Source organism: Mauremys reevesii, linkage group 12 (genome assembly GCF_016161935.1).
Source record: "Mauremys reevesii isolate NIE-2019 linkage group 12, ASM1616193v1, whole genome shotgun sequence".
Taxonomy (NCBI): Eukaryota; Metazoa; Chordata; order Testudines; family Geoemydidae; genus Mauremys; species Mauremys reevesii.
In genome coordinates, this window is record NC_052634.1 from 14,726,944 (window position 1) to 14,752,282 (window position 25,339).

Below are 25,339 nucleotides of genomic sequence, written 5' to 3' on the forward strand. Positions count from 1 at the left end.
GCCTTATTTCTGCATCTGTGAACTGGGGATAATAGCAGTGCCCTTCCTGGCCTGGCTGTTGTGAGGATAAATACATTAAAGACTGAGGGGCTTAGTTACTACGGTAATGGGGCCATATACATTCCATTCATAGACAGCTCCCTTTTGTACCCCCCTCCTGCTATGAGGTAGGAATAATTTTTGTGTGCGGCAGGGATCTCGTTAGTGCAGGATCTGGCTCCCTGCCCGCCCCATTCTGCAAAGCCTGTTTTCCCTTGCTATTACTCACACCATGCTCCGTTCCTGCCGCAGGCAGGATCATGCCCCCAGCACAGAATCAGCTTCACTGTCCGCTTGTCCAATGCTGTTGTGTTTGGGTTCGCAGTACACTGCAGGGGAGGTTTGGAATTAAACGACGCCTGTTTGCATTGCAATTTAAAATGCTGTTTCGTGCTGGCACTTCTATTCAGATGCGTGCCTGGAAAAGCCTTTGTTGAATAAAGAAAACTTGAATTTGTCAGGGTTGTTTTAAAGCGCTGTTCAGCCCGGAAACGTGGTGGGCAAAAAGGCATTGGAGTGGCGCTATGTTTATTTTGTCTCAGTCATTCCAGAGCAAATCTATTCAGTGTAAAAATAAAAAAAAGATGGGGGCAGAGGAGATTCTAACTACTCATGAACTCAGCCCAAAAGTTCAGTCAAGCAGGAGTCTTATTTTTCACACATTATCACTAGCACCGAAACCCACATGCTCTTAGGCGCCTCACTCTGACCTCAGTAACACCTATGCTACCCCTGTTGTCTTCACGGGGCTGCACAGGTGTAACTGACGGACGGGTGGAGAAGAATTCAGTCGACGAGGCACAAAAACGCTCTCCCAGAGCTGTGACAGCCGAGTGACAATAGTAAGACAAGGTATTTTTGGTAAGGAAAATTAGCAGCTCTAATACTTAGGTCTTATATAGCACTTTTAATATCAGTAGCTAGCAAAGCACTTTACTAAGGTCAGCATCATTATTGAGATGGGAAAACTAAGGCACAGAAAAGAGAAGCAACTTTCCCCGAGGTCACTCATCAGGCCAGGGTTAGAACTAGAACCCAGGATGCTGAGTCTAATTGTGATGTGCTACCCACTAGGTCGCACTGCCTAGAGCTCTGTTTACGCTCTGACTGTGACACATAACGCAGGGTCCAGGGGTTGAACAAGGGCAGCCATTTTAACATAGTCTCTTGCCAGAGGAGCAGCATTAAGATTGTGGGCATTTCTGCCAGGGCAACAATCAGCAGCCAGAGACTTTTCCCAAGTATGTTGCAGAGCAAGCTTGGGATATTGAGAGTGAGATGCCGAGATGGGCAGCAGGACACCCTTTGTTCTAGGCTTGGCTTTGCCACTGACTAGCTCTATGACCTTGATGACGTCATTTCTCCAGGTTCCGTGCCTCAGTTTGCCCTTTGTTTGAAGTGCTTGCTTTTGCTGTGTGTGTTTTTATGGTCACTAGCTCCGTGGGACCCTGGTCTCCATCGTATGGGAAACAAACAATGCTCATGTAGTTTTAAAGAGAAGATGTGAGGAGGGAGGGGCAGCTCAAAACTTCAGCAGCCACATCCTTCAGAGACAAAAGCATTTGTTACATTAATCGGTGTAGGAGATAGCGCCAAACAAATGAAAGTTATTAAAGGGAGGGAGATGGATGAAGCTGCAGGCCTCCGTTAGTTTTGCCAGCGCCAAATTCATTTCCAGAAAAAGCCCTTATCAATTTCCAGGGAATGGTTTGCCCTGTCACCGCGCACTGGGTGTTAATGTTCTTTACGGCTCCGTTAAAGCCGGTGCAGCAACACCAATCTAAATAAGGGAGAAGGGAAGGCTTAATCAGCCTGTCACTGACCAGTTATTAACATTTTAGAACAAGGACACGAAAGGAGAAAATTCTGAGAGGTCAATTTGTACTTTAGGAGAGGAGCCCAAGGATAAAGAGGAAAAACTAGAAGGAAAAAGGCAAGAAAAACAGAGCCGGGCCTGTGCCCTCCATCCAGCGTTCATGATGCTGAGCAGTAGGGGATGGCGTTCTGCACCCATCTAATGGAGGGCTGAGGAATAACTTGAGGGTTGGTAATGGTAAAGATTCCTGCAGGGGCTCACTGCCTGGAATGCAGCCAGGTAACTGGAAGTTGTTCCCTAGCAGATGGTTGTTGGGTGAAATGAGTTTGGCAGGTCTCAATCTGTTCCCAGGTGGAGGGCACAAAACCCACCACCGTAACTGGGCTACGTTAGCACAGGTCCGTGAGGAGAGAAGGAGCTCTGTCAGAATCCAGGCCTCCAGCAAGCTCAGAGGTATGGGACTGAGGCAGCAAACCTCCTTTATAAGAGGCGTCCCTGCTCTGAAGAACATGTAGTCGTGTTTTGAAAGAGGTCTCCTGAATTTTGGGAGCCCGTCCAGTCGGGGCCCGAAAATCTGGTATGTGGCAAATCAGTGGCTACTTTTGGAAAATGCAAGCTTGACAGTCAGAGGCCCTGTCTCTACTGGGCTCTTCTTCACCAGCCTAGCTATGCTGGGGCCAATGCCCAAGGTCGATGTGCTGCACTAGTGGAAGAGAGTGCTTGTGTTTGTACCCTTTACCCCAGGAAGTTATAACAGTGCAGAGTGTTTGCACCCAGCTACCCCAGAGCAAATCACTCCAATCTAGGCAAGGCCTGGATATTAGGCCTGGCAAACGAGGGAGGATGTGTCGTGCATTAGGAAGAGTTAGTGTTAACATGGGGTAGCAGGTCTCTGTGCCTCAACTCCCCATCTGTACAGTGGGGAAACAGCACAGCCCTACCCCACAGGGGTATTGTGATCAATACATTAAAGACCGTGAGGGACTCAGATACTTCAGCCGTACACGTACATACGGTAGAGAGGTCTATGAAATTGTAGTTCCTCAGTTTAAACATAACTGGGTCAAGAACGTCAGCTGGTATAAACCCGAGTAACTTGATTGACCTCAGTCAAGCTATGCTGATTCTTACTAGCTGTGCCTCAGTCTCAAAACCTTTTCCTTTTTTTTTTTAAATGTCTAAAGGATGCTCATTTTTAATAATTTTTCCTACCAATTCCATCTTCTGCCTCTCATGCACAAAGGCACAACACTTGAGAAACATTAATTAATTAATGCTTGCAGCATCCTTGGGCAGTAGGTAATACAATATTGTTCTCCTCCCTGGAAAACTGGGGAACCAAGGGGTGCAGCGATTTACCCACATTAACACTGGTATTAGAACTGAAAATCTCCGGACTCCCACCCCTCAGGGCAGGTCACTAGAGCACACTGCTTCACGACTGATATTTGCGAGTATAAACAGCAGTTCTTGTATCTATTAAATATAAATGTGTAACAGTCCATGTTCTCATACAGAAAACAATTCCCCATCATAAATGACACATCAGAATCCATACCTTATAGTGAATATTGGCTTATAGTTTTATGGGCAGAAAAAGTTTTCTAGCATTAAAATATTTGAAAAAGGCAAAAAAATCAATAGTCACTGTAATTGTGTGAAAGGGCAGAAATGGGGAGCAGACATTTATCTGAACACATGCAGCATGGGCTAAAATGGAAGAGAATTGGCTAGCTGTGATGGATGAGCATCACTGCCCTCTAGTGCATGCACTCAGAACTGATCAACTGTGCGTCATACGCCCTGTACTGCAAAGGGCGGTTCTCCTTTAGCTCACATGTCAGGGGCCTGAGCAGGAGGATCTGGCTTCTGGCCCTGTTGCTGCTGTGATGTGCTGAGTGGCTTTGGTGTGAAGCACAGTGAGAATAGTGAAGTTCTAAGTGAACACAGGGGACTCTGGCTTCTGGTAGCATAAACCAGCATGCAAGGCTGTTGGTGGAACAGAGTCTGGGGTGGTTGTGGTCATGTATCCCCTACTATTATGTCTTGTCTAGGTCAGCTTTAAATATCTCTTGTGACGCAGCCTCCACCCTTTCCCCTGGAAAACTATTCCAGGGGGCCAGCGCAGCTCAGAGCACAGGCAGCGGATTGGCGGGTAGTGTTCAATGTATCTGGATGCGATAAATCGACTCGCTAATTGACACCTCGACCGGAGGAGTACAGGGGAGCTGCGGCAGTCAACTCGCTGCCGTGAGACGGACAGGTAAATAGAATTAAGATACTATGACTTCAGCTTCGCTATTGACATAGCTGAAGTTGCGTATCTTAGTTCGAACCCCCCGGCTCATGTACGACCAGTCTGAAACACCAGGCTGCTCGACTAGGACAGGCTCTTTGTTCTGCAGACAAAGAGAGCTTCCTGTTTAAATGGAGACCTGTAAACCCAAGCCCCATCTGCTCTGCCTGCACTGTAAAGATACCTTGGGAATTTTCCTTCAGTAACAGAAGGGCTTTACATCAATGTCCTTGACAAAAATTTATCCTCTTCGTTAAGCTGATGCGCACCCCAGAGGTGGCTGCATTTCAGCAGCACCGTGCGTGATTAGTCTGTAAAGCCCTTTGGGAGGAAAGCTGCTCTGTAAGATACTGTTATCCAGTCCAACCCCCTGATGATAATACAGGATTACTGTCTACAATAGATGATTGCACTTTGCCCAGTCCACTTTTAAATAATGCCAGTGAAGATTATTCCACCATGTCCTCTGCGGGATTATCCAAGTGTCTCAGAAATTTGCACTCCATACTCATATTAGACTCACCTTACCCTCAGTGTGGGGTTTCATTCTTCACAGTGCTAAATAGCAGCTAGTAAGAGGGGAATTTGGCATAAACACACTGCAGGGAGTATGACCCAGTGGCTAAAGATCAGTACTATGCTGCGTGACCTTGGGCAAGTCAGGGCCCGGCTTTGTGCCTCAGTTTCCCCATTTGTAAAATGGCGGTTGTGAGACTGATCCTCCTTTTTGAAGTCTATGATGGAAAATGTTGTATTCAAGCTACATATTACTATTTTATTTCAGTTTTAATTCCCCTGTGGTCTTTACTTGCATCGCACCATCTCCAGGTCCGGGAGACACCCCAGCATGCTCCATGCTGTGACATCACATAAGAATGGCCATACTGGGTCAGACCAAAGGTCCATCTAGCCCAGTATCCTTTCTTCCAACAGTGGCCAATGCCAGGTGCCCCAGAGGAAATGAACAGAACAGGTAATCATCAAGTGATCCATCCCCTGTTGCTCATTCCCCAGCTTCTGGCAAACAGAGGAGGGCATCGCAGCTGCCATGCAACAAGAATAACAAACACAGAGCAAATCACTTTCTTCCAACACTGAACAAGGAACCCAATTAGAGTAAGGGCCACCTTTTTCAACATATCTTCTAAGGATGCAGATGGGGACCTAGTGGGATATCAAATTTTAAAGTCAATGGGAGTTAGGCACCTAAATGCCTTTGAAAAACTGGTTCTAGGGCAAACATTCCTCTCCCTCTTTGCCCCACTGCAGCCTTGTCCCTCCCCTAGCCCCGCGTTCCTGCTTTGCTTCCTGCTTCAGATTAAAAGAAGCAACAGACACCTCCTCACAGCAGCTGCCACAAAACCCAGTCACTTAAAATGGCGCCATTCAGGACGATATGGGGGTGTCGGCCATTTTAAAAACAATTGTGTTTACCATTCTCATGGGTATGCTGGGATTCCTTCGACAGCTGGCTCCACATAGCAGAACCTGCCTGCGCATGCCATATGGCCTTCTGTCCCTACCTCAGCATCCACCTAGGAAGTTAACATTGCCTCTCCCCATTAGGTTTAACCTCTGGATGTGTGCATGGGCCATTAAAAGAACAGTGTGATGTCTAGCTGGGAGTTTGCAGCAGCAGCCTAAACAGCAGCATCTCCTGACACCAGTTCTGAGTTTTTGCAGAAAGAGAAATAAAGCACATCTTGGAAGTCAGGAGGGCTATTTTTTTCTATTGGAAAAAACAGGTTCTCTCTCGTTCTGCTCATCCTTTGCATTTGAAGCAGAGGGGAGTTTTAACAGCAAAGTCTCAGCAATTCCCTTACTGCAAAGGTTCCTCAGTGGGGCAGTGCTGCCTCTCGTGTTAAGGCAGGCCTGGGTGATAATGACTCTGAGGCTGCTGGACACGGATGGACCCAGGGGTTCTTTTTATTTGTATTAGAGGCATGACCTACAATCAGACACGGACTCAGAGCGCTTACAATAGCAACCAAGTGCAGGAGAGGAAACCCAGGTACAGAGAAATGAGGTGACTGAGTCAAGGTTACCCAGCGACTGAAAGGCAGAACCAGGAATAGCCCATGGCCTAGACTCTGTTCAGTCCCCTGCACTAGCCCCCCGCCCACAATGCTGCTTGGCTGGCTTTGCTTCTGTAGCTCCCCAATTGACACTCACAGCCCAGAGTCACCGGACAGGGTCTTTCTTAGGTAAGTCCTGCCATGAATTTGGTTCTCTCTCCATCTCTCACTCGGTTCTGCCATGAAATTCCCCCCCACACCCTCCCTTATCGCACGGCAGCGTGAAATACCATAGCGTGAAACACAGGGTGACCACATGCTTGTGGTCAAGGCAAGCCCTCCCTTGCAGGTGGGTTCGAAACTGAGCAAGTCATCCTGCTATCCCAGGTCAGAGACCTCCCTGCTTCTCTGTATCCCTGACTGAGTTTAAGGGACCTGACCCCAGGTCTCCTGAGGTCACTCACTTCTAGGGTACAGTCCATCAGCAGTCCTCCCATTCACTGCCCCAGTGCCACCTCCCTCAACGGCTGGTAGGGGAACTCGGGCCTGCCCTCTACTCCAGGTTCCAGTCCAGGGACCCTCTGCTCAGCAGTTCTGGGCTTCCCCCTTCCAGCCCTCACTGCTCCTTCCCTGGACTGCTTCCTACTCTCTGGTTCCCCGTCTCTCTCTAGATGTACCAGCTCCAAATCCTCCTCTTCCCTAGGAGTGGCTGCTTCCTGCAGCCTTTCCCAAAGCTCCCACTTGTTACCAGCTACCTGGCTTTATACAGGCCCTGCCTGTTCCTGCACAGCTGAGCCTGCTCTCAATTAGTTCCCTGCTCCCTGGCTCCTCCTCCAGGTGCAGCCTGTGGAGTTAATTGGCCTCCCTAGCCACCTTAACCCCTGTGCAGTCCTGTCTGGGGTGGGCACCCCAGCACACTGCCCCAAAGCTGACAATCTCAGCATGTCTTCGCTGCCGGTGAAGGTATGAACGTAGCTTGGGTAGACATACCCACGCTAGCTTTCATCTAGCTAGCACAGGTAACAACTGTCGTGTAGACAGAGGCATGGACTAGCAACCCAAGTGTGTACCCAGAGGCTTGTACACTTGTAGCCTACACAGCCACATCTACACTATGATCATTGCCCACGCTAGGTAGAAGAAAGCTGCCTTGGGTACACCAAACTGCAGTACAATCACACCTTCACCTGCCGTATAGACATACCCTGTCCCTGGCCTAACTACAAGTCTAGAGGCAGCAGCTGGGTACAGACAGGTAGCTGGAGGGATACCAGGGAAACAATGTGCCATTTAGATCTGCTAGCATTTCCACACCCATTTTGTGGTGGTGCAATTGATGACACGAGCTACAGATCATGGCAGAATCAGGTCCCGGCGGGGCTGGGAGAGAAAGGAAAATTTCCAGTTTGACAGGGAGTTCTGTGCTTTACTGCTCCGATCCTGAGCGATTAGTGCACAGAGGGCCCCGTTGGGAAGATTTTAATCCATGAAAAATGGTTTTAATACATAATATGCTGCGGGGTTATTTGTTCAGCAACAGATTGAGTTTAACTTAACTATGCCACACTCCCAAATCCAACTGATTAATAAATAGACCCAGAAACTCGCTCTCTCTCTGAGCTGGGGATGAGGGGAGAGGACCGAACAGATGGATTTTATTATGATTGCCATTATAACAATGATGATGATTATTATTTATCAGCTGAACATAAGAAAAGGCAATTCTTTCCCCCACATCCAAACTCTGTAATGCCAGGGCTGCCGCCTGATGATAGATTGTTGAAGAAAGACATAATGGTAGCGAATTATAAATCACCGCCTTTTGTTGTGGTTCCAGTGCCGAGAGCCAGAGCTTTGCCCTCAAGTGCATCCCCCTACACTGTGCTATGTGTCATAGGGAAAAAAACAAAACCCAAACCCAGCTCACTATTAGTAACAATAGAGCCAAAGAAGCTGCTGGTGTAAACTGACCCAGCGACATTGACGTGGCTGGTGGTGGGCCATTTACCAGCCAAGCATTTGGTCCAATGCGATGTTTTTCACCAGTCAGCACTGAAACAAACAAATCCAGATGGAAATATGCAGTTCTGCAGTTGGCTTCTATTTCCTCATTACGACGGATTACATTAAATAACACTCATTTGTTGTTCTTTGGGGTTTTCGTCAATATTCTCCTCTCACACACATACACACACACGCAAGTTGTTCAAAAGGGCTCCTCGGTCTCACACTGCCTTACCTGTTCTTTTTATTAAAAACCCAGTGAATCAGCGCACAAGCAGCAGCGGTAATTACATAATTCCTATCCGCCGGGTTGTCATCTAGTGAGGGCCAGGGATTGTGGGCAGGGTTGCCTAGTGGATAGAACACCACACTGGGACACAGAGATCCTGGGTTCGAGTCCTTGCTCTGTTACGAGCCTGCCAAGTGGCCTTGGGTAAGTCAGTTCACCTTTTTCTGCCCGAGTTTCCCCAGCTGTAAAATGGGATAATGCCGCTGACCTCGGTACAACACTTTGAAATCTATTGATGAATGGTGCTAGATAAGAGCTAGGTCCTAGTGGTTAGACCTAGAAATTCTGAGAACCAGGCCAGAGCCCTGGAGGATGCACGGCTTCCCTACAGCAACTCGGGGGGTGTCCCTTAACATAAGGGAACTGCCCAGGTGGTGAAAAGCTGACTCAACTCCCCCTGCTCTCCCCCCTGGCACAGGGTATGTTATGAGGGTGGGGCTGTGTTCCTGCAATCCTTGCCATTGGAAAAGCCTCTCAGAGGGTTGTAATAACTCAGCAGAAGTTAGAGCAGCCTAAGGGCAGTTCTGATTTGTGCTGGGGAGCTGGTTTGCCCTGCAGCCAGCCGCAGGAGCAGGCCCAGTGGAAAGGAGGCTGAGGGACATCTTTGCCCCTCCAGCCCCTGCTTCTTCACAGCAAAGTATTTAAGCCTGTGGTTTGCTGTGTGGCTTTAGAAAAGTCACTTAATGGTTCTGTGCCTCAGTTTCCCTATCTGAAGCAATTATCCTCCCCTGGTGTTACGGGGCTTAATTAATTGGTGAGTGTAGAACACTTTTGAGACCTTTGGTTGGAAGAGACTATTGGAAGGCAAAGTATTATTATTATTACCAAAGGATACCAAAGCAGGAATCATTTCATCCATCACCCAGATGCAACCACCACTGGGGTGGAATGCAACAGCTTTTTAACCAAGTACACAAATGCTACAAAATGTTTAGGACAGGAAGTGAAGAGAGATCCAATACCCAATTGAAACCACCAGGGCAATATTAGGTTAGCAGAATGTTAATGACCCAAACAGATATTGGTGCGATATACCAGGGTTAACACATCTCAATGCCTTAACACAATTATCCCACAATATCTTTAGTGCTCAGGCCTTCCGTTGTGCAGCTCATTTGAAAGGCAGCTCCTCTGTTAACACAGCTGCCCCTAGCACTATGCAAGAGTGACTCCAATGGAGGAGCATGACTTATTAAATCCTGTATCAGCCCAGATGGCTTTTGGACGTCATCCCTCTAAAAGTTGAACAGCTCACTCCCTGCTTAGGTGGAGAGAGTAGACAAATGCAAAGCCAGCAATCACAGAGCTCCAACAGAGAGCTTCCTGGCTGTATGAAGATCGTCTTCAAAGTGACAGGTTTCAGAGTAGCAGCCGTGTTAGTCTGTATCCGCAAAAAGAACAGGAGCACTTGTGGCACCTTAGAGACTAACAAATGTATTTGAGCATAAGCTTTTGTGGACTACAGCCCACTTCATCGGATGCATAGAATGGAACAGAAGATTATATATATATATATATATGAAAAGGTGAGAGTTGCCCAACCAACTCTAAGAGGCTAATTAATTAAGATGAACTTGTCAGCAGGAGAAAAAACCCTTTTTTTCAATGTGGCATCTGCTCCATCGGCCTCTCTGGTTCTGCATGTCCATATGATCAGGCTTGTGACCTTGTGGATGATGCGCAAAACCTGTCCTGCTGGTGCACACTAGCCAGGGGCACCTCTGGGATTAAATATGCATGTAGGTACCATGGTGATAAAAATGATGGACGATAGTCAAGTGACAGCCTTTGACCAGAGAGCTCCAGACCCAGCTAAGCACTTTCACTGTAAAAATCACTCTCTGGAGGTGGGAGAATTCTGATGACTATAGTCATGATAAGCACTGGGGTTTATCTTCTTCCTAGTGGGTCAGACTGGCTGGCCCAATCTGAAAATGGCCAGTAATTCACAGCCTCTGTGGTAGCGACATACTCACAACTGTGCGTGTGAAGTTGCTAACCTTTCTGGCTAAAGCTATTCTTTATCTGTATATATATATGTATATTGCCAGCTAAGTCCCCCAGTTAGTTAAAGCATGGAGCATGTTTGTCTTCATTTAGGCTGGGATTCTCAGAGGATCCAACTCCCTTAGGCTGCCTTGAAATCTCAGCATTAGTGCTGGTAAAAGGTGCAGCCTCAGACTCCAAGGATCTCAAAGCACTTTACAAAGATCCATCGTTTAATCCCCACAAGAATTGCTCAGTGACATTTTTGCAGCAGACAATAAATTTGCTGATAAATGCATTTTTTCAGGGCACCAAAACGATTTGCAAATTTGAGTCAAACTTGGTGAATAGTTTCATCTGAAATTTAAAAAAAAGGGGGGAAATGTTTCCAAAAATTCATAATCGTTCATCGAGGCCATTTCCAAATGAAACGCTTCGACTTTCCATTTTGAAATGGCATTTCTTTTAGAAATTTAGCTAATTAAAAAGGGATTGGAAAAACATCTGAAAATGACCCAAAGCGAACAAAAAAATTGTCTTGGGCATTTCACTGCACCTGAAAACTATTTTTTTTTGTCACTTTTTCATTTCAACCGGAAAAGCCAAGCAAACTGACTCCCTCCCACCCCGTTTTTTGGTGTGACCAGCAAATCAATTCTTTGCTCAGCTCCACTCAGAAGTCTCTTGGGGGAAAAGACACATATATAACAACTGCTCCACAGATTGGGAAACTGAGGCACAGCAAGGTTAAGTGACTCACCTGACATGTCATGGTGACAGAGCTTGGCAGAGAACCAGGGAGTCCTAACGCCTCTCCCTATCAGCTCTAACCACTAAGCTACAGTCGCTCCACAAATCTAGCAATACAACACAGGAGTTCTGCCTTCCACTCTGCCTCCTCTAATCATTGGCACACACTCCCCTTCCAGAGCTTGAAATCCTGCACCCCAAACTCCTGCTTCCTCAGATCCAGCTCTCTTCTGATATTGTCTTGAAGTCTGTGTCCAAAATACAGTCCAGAGATAACCCTCTTCCTGCTCCTTGCATTGGGAGCATTTCCCTTCCAGCACCATCTCTCCTCTCATTCATTATCGGATCCGAGGTTGCCAGTCTGCAGCAGCTGTGAGGAGGAAGATAACCATGGGGATATACTCCATCCTTGCACCCAGCCAGCCAGCTGCCAACCTGTGGCCATGTTTCCCCGGCGCCTATATCGGTATTAAAAATCACAGCAATTCATTTAGGCTTTACTGTTTCTAACAGGCAAATGTGTGATAACACACTTGGCCCATTAACATTGCAGCTGCATGGCAGATTAGTTATATTGTGTTGTGAGGAGCCCAGCGAAACTGTCAGCTAGGCATTTATGGAATTAGGGACTGGCATTTAATCGCTTAGCTGGGGATTGTCTGTATTAAATTCCCCTGAGCTCAGCAACTTCATACCCAGCTATTCTTCTGCGATACTAGCAGCGAGGTATTTAGGTACCAGGAGGCTTGGGTGACTCAGGGGGTCAGAAGTGGGATCTAGGGAATTTCGCCACCAGTGTGACTCCAATCCAGGTCAACAGCAAGTCAAAGCTCTTGGCTTGTCTATGGGAACATTGAAACACCAAAAAAAGACCCGCGACAGGAAGTCTCAGAGCTTGGGTCATAGCAGTGTAGCCATTCGGGCTTGGGCTGGAGCCTGGGCTCTGAGACCCTCCCCCGTTGCTAAGTTTCAGAGCCTGGGCTCCAGTCTGAGATCAAACATCCACACCGGCAGTTTTAGCCCCACAAGTCTACGTCAATTGATCCGGGCTCTGGGACTTGCTGCTGTGGGGTGTTTTTGTTTTGTGCTGTGTAGATGCCCCCTATGAAATCAGTTGGTGCCCACACCCCTAGATCTAACAAAGAGGAGTCCAGATCACAAAATCCCACTATCCTCAAGATCTTGATTCTGACCCCCTAGCTCTGGTTGAGTGGCACTTGACTGCATTGATTTCAAGAGGATTATGCGAGGACCAAAGTGCTACTCACTCAGAGTAGCAAAATTAGAACTGGGTCATTTTTTCCCCCTGGAAAATAATAAATTAGCTCAAAAATGAGTTTCTTGGGGGCACTGAAATTCTTCCCAAATTTGGGTTGGATTTGGCAAACAGTTTTGGCTGAACAAAATGGGGGCAAAAATTCCACAAATTTGAACTATTTCGTTCCAGCCATTTCAGAATGAATAATTCTGATCTGTCATTTCAAAAGGGCATTTTGTTTCTAAATTTAGTTCCTTTTTTTTTTAAAGAGGGGGAAGGCTGAAAAAGACCCGAAGAGAAAACAAAGCACAAACAAATTGCATTGGGTTGCACTAAACATTTTGTTTGCCCCAAACTGATTTTTTGCCCGTTTTTTTCTCGCTGAATCAGACAACGCTCTTTGGAATGACAGAGATAGAGGGTGACGTTTTCAGAGCAATGGGGCAGCAGGAGGAGCTTTTCAGAGCTACTGGTCTCCAAAACACAACTTTCATCTCCATTCAGTCATTCAGTCTAACATGCTGGCCTGGAAGATGTCCAGAAGCCCATCATTCTGCAAAGCCAAGGGGTTTCAACAGTGCAGAGAAAGATCAAAACTTTGGGGTACTTTGACCCCAAACTTTAGAGAGTCCATCACTAGTCACAGTCGCACCCCCATTTTCCCCAGCACTGGTCATTCCTTCTTCTGCATCTCCCCCTAGTATAGTGATCACCCTATCTCTGCTTTCACCTCCCTTTTGCTACACTTATTCCCACAGTGATCACTCCCTACCTTCACTTCCCCCTATACCATTCACCCTTCTGCCTCCATGATCATTCTCTTCCATCTCCTTCCCCCTGCCACATCTCCCTTCTAAGACTGAAGTCATATCTCCATCACCGGTCCCCCAGAATGAATCCCCGCAGCATGTTTCCCCGGCACATCGCCGTGAAATGATTGCTTCTGATAACAATTGTTCACCATTCCCCAGGATGAATAAAACCACAGTTCCCAAGGCTCTTCAAGGAAGGCCAAGACCAGTTAGTTTCATTTAGAAAACACTCTGTTGGAGACTCTTAGGAAATGTATGAAGACAGCGACCAGGAGAGAAAAACAGAGCAAGATCTCAGGCTAGAAGAATATTAATATTTAATCACACCAGGCTGGGGGTTGCTGAGCCAATAGTAGTTAAATGGTATTGAAATAAATCATTCCTATGACTAGTGTATTAGTAGTTTAGAGGAGCCAGTTATTCTCACCTGTAGATCACTGGTTCTGAGCTCTGGAGTGTTACTGTAAGTGGTGTCTGTTAGGAGCGTATCACATTTTTTTCCCCCTATGAAGGAATTGAGGGGATGCAAAAGAGATATCTCGGCTACAAATGGATTTCAAAGCTGCCTTTTACAGGAACATTTTCTCTCCTCTCAAAGGACAGCTGAGTAAAATAACCTGGCTGGAATTCCAGTCGTGAGAAATAAAGCTGCCGGAGGGGAAAAAAAAACATTTTGCAACACTCAATGGCTAATCTGGGAAATTCGGACATTGGGTTCTAGAGAGACCTGGCAAAGAGGAGATTTAGTAACACTGCTACATGAAATGTTTTTACAGCAGTTATTGGGTTAGCCTTAAATCTTAGAGGTGTTGGACATGCAGTGTAGCGATACTGCTGATTCAAACCACTTCTTCCCTTCCGCACTGGGACTGTGAAATCCAAGGGCAACAAATGGGAAGAGGCTAAGCAATATGACTAAATCGTTAGCTACGCCCACAGGTGCATACAGATATGGAAAGGAGAAAGAGGGGGAGAAATGTGATGTGCTTCCCAATGGGACAATTAGAGAGACAGAATAATAGTCTGTGAATATTTGCAGGGCATAAACTGACATCCATGATGGAGCAGGATTCTATAGGGTGTGACCAGAGTCACAAGGAACAAAGGGGTGGAATTATGCATGAAACACTCCTTGATGGTGGGAAGCATCAGGCGGTGGTCTGGTCTCCCCAGGAATGAGGCTGATGCACCATCCCTGTACGTGTCTATCTGATGCCAAGGGCCTGGAATGGTCCTGGGCATGGCACTGCTTCCTTTCCCAACTGGTCAGGCAGCCACCTGCCTCCTGGGGGCTGTCTGGATGGCATGTGCTTGCAGCCAAGGCCTGTGATGAGATATCAGCCCTAGAGGGGATCCAGACCAGTTTTGTTTCACACTGATCTGGGGGGAGGGAGGGGGCAATTCACTAATTATTTTTACTCTGGTGGAATTTTTTCTCCCCCCCACCCAGTGGAAAATTCTGGGAACAGAAACCCTCCACTGTTTCAGTAAAATGGTGTTGGGTTTGGGGGGAAGATTTTTAATAATACATTAGCTTTTGGGTTTCAAAATGAATTTTTTTAACTAAAACCCAAGATATTTTACTGACTTTTTTTTTTTTGGCAGAAATTTGTTTTAAAATGTCCCGTGAAGAGTAACAGGCGTTTTTGGAACAGCTCAGCAATGAAGACCTGCCTGTCCTCTGACTCAGTCTGGACATGCCTGGGGGCTGCACTGGCCCCTCCTTAGAAAAGATCCACAGGGGAGGAAATGCTACAAATTGGGGAGGAAGAGAGGGTTGCCCCTCCCCCCCATGGACTTGCCCCCAAACCCTCTGATTCCCCTGGAGCTGCAGGAGACCAGACCCACCTGCACTCTGTGACCCAGCAGCTCTGGCCTCAGTGCCTAGCAGTGCAGCTCCAATGGAGCATGACCACAGCTGCCCTGGGTGTGACAGGGGACTCTACAGTCAGTGGATAGAGACAAGGGATCGCTGCCCTAGAGGGGGCTCTTTGCTTTGTATCTCTGCCGGGTGCATGGGAGGACAGGACACTAGGTCTTCACCTCCAGCCAGTCCCACCCAATTCTCCTGCACGGAGTCCCAGGCCAGCACAGAGACCTGGGCTGTGTCCAGAGAATGGAGGGGATGGAACCACGGAGGTGGCTGAGGCCCTTTCTACACAAGCAGGTTACATCCTGCACGTGGATCTGGGTGCATGACCCCCGTGGGTTTCATGGATCCTGGGTTCTCTCTCATCCAGCAGCCACTGCAGATACAACACCTCACTCCCTCCGTGAACGACTAAATAACCCCTTCAAATGCCTTCTGTTTCCTGGCAGCCATCCCCAGCTATCTCTGGTGGTAAAACTCTGACTGACTTGACCGTGTCATGTCATCATGGCTTCCTTCAGCTGATTAGCTCAAACCCAGCAGTGTTTCTCTTGGGCTAGCTGACTCTGCTTCAGCTGGATAGTGTCAATAGGGCAAGGTCTGAGCTACACTGCAAAGTTAGGCCAATGTGACCTGCCTTGCACTAACCTACTTGTGCATGTGTCTACCCAGATATTTGCATCCACCAGTGTAACTACCCCATGGCTGGGATGCTGGAACATCACCTCCCCGAGCAGCGTTAAGCCATGGTCGATGTACTGTGGTCAACGCAATGTGAGTGTAGACTCTGCGTGACCCATGCTGACCCTAAAAGCCCTCCAGCGGCTGTCCCACAATGCCTGACAGTAGCAGTACAACCGGGAGACGTAGCGCTGTTATCTGCTTTCCATTCCCCTTTAGAGATAGACAAGGTGGGCCATGGGGGGGGGGCAGTTTGTTCATGCACACAGGGATGTCCCTTGAATGCTCCTGAAAGGTCTTGATGAAGCTTTCATGGAGGTACTCTGCAATCCTTGGCAGCCTTATTTGTTCCCCCACGGCAGGACACTTTCCCAAACCAGGCACCATTGCAGTACACAAGGGTATGCGCAGAGCCCAGCACAATGGACCTGCCATCTTGGCTGAAGCCTCTTGGCACTATCATGAGAGAAAAACCAGGGACTTTTCATCCTGAGTTTTCAGTATCCAGCCACACCCAGTGGCACCTTGTGAAACTCTTTGGGAGAAACGCTGCCTCAGCTCCACCGGAGCCTCACCTCAGATTTCTTTGCAGCTGTCCAGGCTCTAGCACGTGTGAATGCTGAAGTGACCTTCTCCCTGCACCAGCTCCCCCTACCCACGGTGGGATCCAGTTTAAAAATCCCTCTCCTGGTTTATGAACCCCACCATGAACCTAAAAATGTCTGGATCTTCCACCCTTCCTGCGTGGAGCTTTGCACATGTCTGCATCTGACCCAGGGACCGTGCAAAGTCACCTTGGAGGTTATTTGTTTGCAAGCAGCTGGATTCAAGGGTTGGCACCAAACCCACGCACACAAGCCAAACACACTGTACTCTGCAGTCTTTAAAGCATGAAACCAGTTAAACCCTGGGTGGTGACCTCCCGGAGCCCAGTTTTGACAAGTCATTAGCAGATTCGGGATCTCACTTTAGTCAAAACAGGATTTTGTTCCTTAAATTAATTCTAATTGCACCACAGAAGGCATTAGCCTGGTTCTCAAAATGAAGTGCTAACACTTCCTCTCACCTCCTGCTCCTCTGCTGCTGCTGTTCCCTAAAGCTGCGGCAATCAGGAGCATCAAAAGCTAATCAATTAAGCTACAAGGTATGAAGAGACAATATGAGCCACAAGGTGCACTGTGGAGAAGCCAACACCCCATTGCTGACTCTTGTGAAATTCCAGCCTAAGCAGCAGACTAAGGACCTTTCTCATTGCCAGCTTTATATCATGGCTCCTGGCTGTGTTACCACACGATGCCCCTAGATCCCTCACTATCAGCAATGTGTGCACCATCACAAACGTCTATGGCCCTTCCTTCCCGAGAAAGGAATCCTGTCTTTTATAGCAGCCAGATCAGAATGGCCATGTCAGAAAGCAGCCGCTGCTCGTTATCTTCACTGTAAAACAGCAGAATAGCTCTCTCAATGTAAAATCCTTTCTGAAGACAAGTTGATGTAGATTTCACCTTCATGTAGCTAGTCAAGGTCAGCCCAAACACCCCAGTCTGGCGTTTTGCATGACTACCTTCACTGAGGTATAAGCCACGGTGCCTTCGCTGTACTAGGATGTCACAGCAAGAGAGCTATCTCCATATTAACACACACTCGTTTTCTGCAGTGAGGATGTAGCCACACTAATACAATGCTCCTTCTAGTCCTTGTCAACACAAGCTGTTACCTTGTGGGGTGTGTACCTCCCATCTGTTTGCTGCCTGAGCTCTTGCCTCTTCCATGAAGCATCTGGTACTGGCCACTGCTAGCGACAGGAGATCTCGGATATCTAGGTAGATCTCTGGACTTACCCATTGCAGCAAATTCCCATGTGGTGATGAGAATCAGGCCCCGTGCTGGCAAATATGTACCCAACAGGGCAAATCCTGAGTTGATATAAATTGGAGCCACCCAACTGAAGTCCTTAACACTGCATCTAAACACCCCAGACCTTGTGGGAAAATCCAGATCCAGGTCTTGTGCTTTGTCTAGTTATATACGGACATTAAAGACACCAGGGTACTTTTTGTAAGTGCACAGGGTTGCCTAGTGACTTTGGCCAGAAATTCCCCTCCACTGCTTGTGCTGGGTTACTCTCTCCACCCCAGAGGGGGCTGCATTTCAAGGATGCAGTACCATATATTTGCCTGGTTTGCAAAGAATCGGCAGCTCCTCCAAAACGAAAGCTGCTATTCATTAAAACCGTTTTCAATAGCTCTCAAATATTGCTGCACTTGCTAATTATGCCTGATGACAAGATAAATTGACTAGGACTGAAGTCTAAGGTCAACCACTTAAAAAGTTAGCATTGGCTCCGGCCTCCCAAGGGGATTGATGGGGACCACAAACGCAAGGTCTAACCTTTCCGCACTGCATGCTTTCCAGAGGTTCACTGCTCTACTCTGTCTTGATCCTGTACTTGCACCAAGTGTCTTTGCACTCACATTGGACTCATTATTTCTCCGACTGAAACTGTTTCAGTTGTGTTCTTTACAGGTAAGGTAGATCTTACAGGTAAGTACACATGGAAATATTTATAGCTAAGTGATATGTACAAGTGATTACACAGTTTGATATTTATACATGAGGGATATTTACAAATAAGTACACAAGGAAATATTGACAAGTGAGTACCGGGGGAAATATTTACAAGAGATATTTACTGGTGATTATACAGTTTCGTATTTGTAGGTCAGGGACAATTACTGGTATTGAAAGTACACAAATATTTACAGACAAGCGTTATAATAGGTAAGGTCCACAGGTTTGGTTTTAGATGTGGTATTTTTATATACAGGCAAGGACACGCGAGCACACATATAGTATTGTTCTCTGCACAAGAAATAAAGCAGGAACTTGAAGCTGCAATGTTATGGAGTGACAGGGCCAGAAGGAGTTAGTGTGGCATTTTTGAGTACAGTATGTGGGTACATGGTGCAGAATCATTATAGCTGGTAAGGATGTGAGTGTAATTCAGTGTCAAATCTCCCATGTAAATCCTCAATAAATAGCATATTACAATATGTTGTTTTGTCCTACATGGCACCAAATGTCTCATTATAGCAATGCAGCAGCCTGTTCTTATTAATAATGATAATTATGAGTTCCCCGTTTCAAACCATTTCAGTTCATTAAAAAATATTTGCAAGATTGTCAGGGTGGAAAAAAATGAGTTCACCGTGAAAGCGCACACACCAAAAAAAGGTTTGAAGAATATTTATGGGTCTGACAAACCCACACCGGCTAAGTGGGAAAATGGGAATGATTCACCATTGCTTTATTCCTGGTTAACACGGGGGTAATTCACTGGAGTTAGTTCAGTTTAAAATTGGAGTAATAGAGTAGTGAGTAGGCATATATTACTGGGGGATTTTTGGGGGGTGCATAAACTGACAGTTATAGTAGCTTCGTAATTTCAATGAACAACATGAACTACTTTTAGAGTTTTGTGGCACATTAAAGAATGAAGTAAAAAGTACATTATCTTTTCTTTTTTTAAAGTCATTTCCCTGAAAGGTTTCTAATGACAATACATCCTCCCACCTTACATTTCAGCCTATGGGCCTGATTATCCACTCACACTCCAGCTCTGCTGATTTCAATGGAACAACTCCTGATTTACACCAGTGTGAGAGGAGGAGGGGTCATCTACCAAGATCTGAGCAGTAGATCATTGGCTGGTGTAAGTTGGCACAACTCCATTGATTTCAATTCCACAGTGATTTTCAAACCATGTATCAATTTAATTTTTTTTATTGAAGTTAAGGTTAAAAAAATTATATAATACACAGGTTGAGAAAAGAGTGTCTGTACATGGGGTATAGTGCTTAGGTTATCCACAAATATAAAGTTAGTTTTTTAAAAAGTCATATGATACATAGAGTACATAATCATCAGTAACCCAAATTTAGGGGAATAGGTTTAACAATACAGTTTAGATATTAGAATCTGAATACTCAGGTACTCATGAAAAGTTGTACAGAGAGTTGGTTGTGGAAAGCAAAATATATCAATGAGTGGAGATTGTCCCTCAGTAATTGAGAATTAGGTTGGCGGTCCATGTAGAAAATACAGTCCATGAGGAAAGTATTTGTTACTTTCCTGCCTGTGCTTCTCATCAGCACTCCAGCTCATCCCTCCTGGTATTGCCGATGTCCAGTGATGTGTTCCATGTAGACATCCCTCAACTGCCTGATGGCGTCGGCCATCATAAGTTGCTGCATCAGCCAAGCGTAGCATTGACCGATTCCGCATTCTGTCAGCACTCGCTCGTGACTGGGGTCCCATGAGCCTAAGGCGCCGACGATCAGTGCATGGACCTGGTAACCCTTAGCTCTCAAAGTTTTGGCCAGAGGGGCATATTTCTCCACCTTTCAAGCTCGGGCATCATGGAAGGCCATTTTCAAACCCTGGATAGACAGTAAACTAGTCTCAAGCTTGAACTCTAGTGGTGCTACTGTCTCTATATAATATAGTACATTATCCCTGAAATGCAGCTATCTCTGGGGTGGAGAGGACAGCTCAGCACATACCAAGGAGGGAAAGTTCTAACTAAAGGTACCAGGCAAATCCGTCCCCTTAAGAAAGTGCCAGGGTATCTTTAATAGTCAAGCATCACTAGAAAAGGTCCAAAGATGTGGAGCTGGACTTCTCCCAAATTTCAGAGTTGTTAGGGCTCAGGGGTGATGATGTCAGTGGATCTAGGCTGAAGATCTGGCCTACTGGGTACGTATTTATTAGTATAGTGCCTGATTCTCAGGCAGAAATGTACCGCAGTAGATCAGACCAGGGCCCATCCCTCCTGGTAGCCTGTCTCTAACAGAGACAGATGCTCCAAGAGAGATGCAAAATCTTGTACAAATTATAGAATAAGCTGATGCACTCAGCTGCATGCTGCTAAGCCATCCCTCAGCTGCCTCCTGGAAGGAAGAGAGACAAGGTGAGCAAGGTAATAGCTTTCATTGGACCAACTTCTGTTGGTGAAAGAGACAAGCTTCCGAGCTTACACTGAGTTTTCTTTAGAACTAGGAAAGGTCCTCGGAGTGTCACAGCTAAATACAAGGTGGAATAGATTGTTTAGCATAAGGTGTTAATATGTTGTAAGAGACTATTTAAGGTGGAGTGAGCAGGTAACACCTCTGCAGTCACAGAACAGAGGAGAGTTGGTGGGTTATACATTGCTGTAATGAGCTGTAAATCCAGTGTTATTATTAAGACAATGAGTTTAGTGTCTAACAAAGTTGTGATTTTAAGCTCCCAGGCTCATCTTCTGAAGGTGTTGGGCAGGTTTCCTTGGAGGATGAGGTTGGAGAGGTCAGATATGGACTGATCAGTCTGTGAAAACTCTTCATCCAGGAATGTAGGTCTTTTATCCTTTGTCTGTGTGAGATCATTAAGAATGTGATGATTGTCTCATTTCACCCACAGAATTGTTATTGGGGCATTTAGTGCACTGGATGAGGTGTACCATGTGTAGGATCCACAGATCCCCAAAGGTCTGTTGTGGGGGGTGTTGATTATCTTAGCAGTGGAGCTACGTCTGCAGGTTTTGCATCAGTTGTTATGGCAGCGTCTGGTGCTGCTTTAAGTTGATGAGTCCTCATGTGTGGGGAGCTTGCTTCTGATGATGAGCTTGCTAAGGTTGTGGGGTTGTCTGAAGATCAGAAGAGGAGGTTCAGGAATGATTTCTTCAGGATGTGGTCCCCATCGAGTATGAGCTGTAGTTGTTTAATGATACCCGGCTGTGGGATGGTAGGGAACAACTTGGGGTGTGAGGTCGGAGGGCTTTTTTTTCCCCCTACTATATTGGAGCAGGTTCCCTCAAGGCATTTGGGTGGCCTGTTCCATGGTGCAATCTCCTTGTCTGGTGGTGTGTGTTTGGTGAAGGCGATCTTAAGTGTGTTAAGGTGAATATCTCGGACTTTCTCCTCGGAGCACATTCTGTGGTATCTGAGCTAGGGCCAGATACCTGAACTTTTGTCTCCACCTCACAAGTTTCTCAACTGTAAATATTTTGCAGGTGTTACAATGCACCCTGCAGTGTCCTCAGTAACCCCCTGACAACCCTAGTTGTTATAGTCCCTTTATAAGAAGTCCTGTAACACAGAGGGCTAGTCTTCACTGCAATGGTTTGCACGAGTTAGTACACATGAGTCACGCCACTCAAGCTAGGCAAGCCAGAGCGAGAGTAACCATGCTGCAAAGCAACACCAGAACTACACAGAGTAATGGGATCAGCAGAGCAGTTGGATTTAGAAACTGATGAATTGTTGTCACCTGAGTTGCTGCATTCCCACTGACTTACCAGCTCCGGCATCAGCAGAACTGGAGTGTCAGCCCACTCCCCTGAGGGGCCAGCTAGCTGGAGCTACAATGCAGGGAACACAAGCCGTGAAAGCCTTTGACTTGTGGATGGCTCTGCAAGAGAACTGCATGCTAGGCCTGATTCTGATTTCATTGGTGTAAATCAACAATAACTCCATTAAAGTCAAGTGGTCCAGATTCTCAGCTGGTGTTAAACAGCCTGGCTCCACTGGCTTCCACAGAGCTATTGATAAGAAACAAAGAAGGATCTGTCCCCACGAAAGCAGCGTGACACAGTGAGACCAGAATCAGGCTTATAGTTCCATGTGAATAGTTTATTCTTCTCTCTATTTGCTACATCCAGCTCTCCCCCGTAGATTTTGCCATGTGGCAGCAGCTCACAAGGGACAAAGTTCACCCCCAGGAGGAAGAGAATGTGAGGCAGAGAGAGCCGCTGAGAATCCCTGCCTAACCTGTCAAGACAAAATGAGGCTGATCCAGGGAAGAGATTAAACCACAACAAGTTATACAAATCAAGGCTCCCATGTAGCGAGGGAGATAACAAGGTGACAAGGCTTGTTCTGGAGTCGGGAGCATATGGAAATAAGACCCTGGTGTTGGTAAATAACAATACCAGTTAGGCCTTGGCTACACTTGCCAGTTACAGTGCAATAAAGCCTCCCAGAGCACTGTACCTCACTCCCCGTCCACACTGGCAAGGCACGTACAGCGCTGTGTCTCCACGGCTACAGCGCTGCTGGTACTCCACCTCCCCGAGAGGAATAACAGCTGTTGCGTATTGGCTGAGATGCTACACGTTATTACGCACTGATTGACCTCCGGAAACTCCCCATAATCCTTTTAACTGAAGTGTCCTCTCTTGTTTGGTTGTGAACTCCGGAGGAGGAAGTGCCCTTTCAAAGCTCCATTTCGGGGGGTTGCTTATCAAAAAAAAAACAAAAAAAAGCACAGCTATTGTTTGCTTTCAGTGAATGAGAGAGGGTGGGGGAGGAGGGGGTCTGAACTTACAAGACACTGTGCTGACACACTCAGCACTCCAAAAACCCACTCTCTCTCCCCCCACGCTCCCTGTCACACTCCACCCCACCCCACTGCCATTTGAAAAGCACGTTGCAGCCACTTGCATGCTGGGATAGCTGCCCATAATGCACCGCTCCCAATGCAGCTGCAAATGCTGCAAATGTGGCCACAACAGTGCGCTGGCAGTTGTCCGTGTGGACAGACTGCAGCGCTTTCCCTACTGCGCTGTACAAAGGCGGGTTTAACTCACAGAGCTCTACATCTGCAAGTGTAGCCATACCTTGAGTATCTCATTCCAGATCAGAGTAGCAGCCGTGTTACTCTGTATCCGCAGATACAGGTGCCACAAGTACTCCTGTTCTTATTCTGGATCAGCACGAGTCCTCATTAGGCTTACTGGAGCAGGCAACGCTTACTCCGTGCTTTTCACTTCGAATACTACGGATGTTTAGAAAGGAGCGAACAAAGCTACGGCCTTCACTGGAGAGCAAAACACAAATAAACACACAAATACACACCCAGAAGAGCAAGGACTGGAGGAAAGGCGCTAGACTGTCCGGACACAATCTGGAGCAGCTCATGGGTGGCTGTTGCCTATTCAAACATTTTGGGAGAAGCAAAAGAATGGGAAAGAGTTGCTGATGCCTTGTGGGAAATTTAATCAAATATTTTGTGACGGTTGGTATTACCAGCACTGGCCCAATCCTGGGGGATACAATTTTTGAAAGTATCAAAGTGAGGTAGAAGGCCAAGGCCCATTTTCAAAAGTGATTTGGGCAATTTGGGAACTCAAGTCTCCATGGGAGATTTACGCTCCTTAGGGCCACATTTTCACAGGTATTTAGGTCCCAGCAGGTTAAACACCTAATTCCTACTGATTTCAACCCTCAAACTAGGTGTTGTCCCAACTATGTCATCTGTGGGGCCAGATCCTGTCCACAAAACACAGGCAGTGGTAGCATTCTAGCTGCATAAGAACATAAGAAAGGCCGTACCGGGTCAGACCAAAGGTCCATCTAGCCCAGTATCTGTCTACCGACAGTGGCCAATGCCAGGTGCCCCTGAGGGAGTGAACCTAACAGGCAATGATCAAGTGATCTCTCTCCTGCCATCCATCTCCATCCTCTGACGAACAGAGGCTAGGGACACAATTCTTGCATAATTAAAGCACCAGGATTCCAATTCTCCTTCTGCCTGCTGTGGTGTATGGACTAGGTCTCCCACCACCCAGGTGAGTGCCCTGCCCCAAGGTGCCTCTCTCCCAATCTCTCCTACTGCAGCTGTTCTGCTCTGTATAAAATAACTACACTGGAGCTGGAACCTGACTTCCCAGCAGAGTGCCCAAACCACGGGGCTGAAGGGTCATTGTCACTCTCAGGCCCAGTGACTATGTAGGAGGGCTCACTGCTGTCAATCACAGATGAAGGGAGGTGCCTAACTCACTTTGTGGGACAGAGCTTAGGCCACACCCCTCACCTAGACATTTCCTATTGGCTAGTTTAGGCAGCTCCCTGCTCAGCATACTGGCTTTTGTGAATCCCAGTTTTAGGTACCTAATGGTCCGCATGCATTTTAATGGGAGCCTGGGTGCCTAACTTTGGGCGGTGGATTCCACTAGGTAGTAGGGTGCCTAAAAATTTGATGCTGCAATGCTGAGTCTAGGTGCCCTTTGTGAATCTACTCTCAGTGCCTAGAGTCCAGATATTTAGAGGTATTTAGGCACCTCATTCCTATTGAAATCCCTTTAAAAATCTGTCCCTAAGTCACTTTTGAAAATGGGACTTATGCTTCTAAGTCACTTAGGTGCTTTTGAAAATTTGACCCTGGATTTAGAACTGGTTGAAAAATGGTATTGTGTAATCCTCAACATTTTTCAAATCATTTTCATTCTGCAAGTTTCAGGGAGGGAACATTTCATTTATTAAAAAAATTAGTTGAAAATTTGAAGTTCAAACATTTTATGTTTTTTGCTTTTGCCTTTTCCCCTCATCCCCTCTTTTTCTTTTTCCATTTTGCCACTGAAAAGGGCAGAAGGGAGGAACAAAAAGGAAAAAACAAACTGGGGTGGGGGGCAGGAAATCTGAAAACAGAAAACCAATAATTTGTTTGTTTTCAGGTTTTATTAAATAAATAAACAGAATTGTTTTTT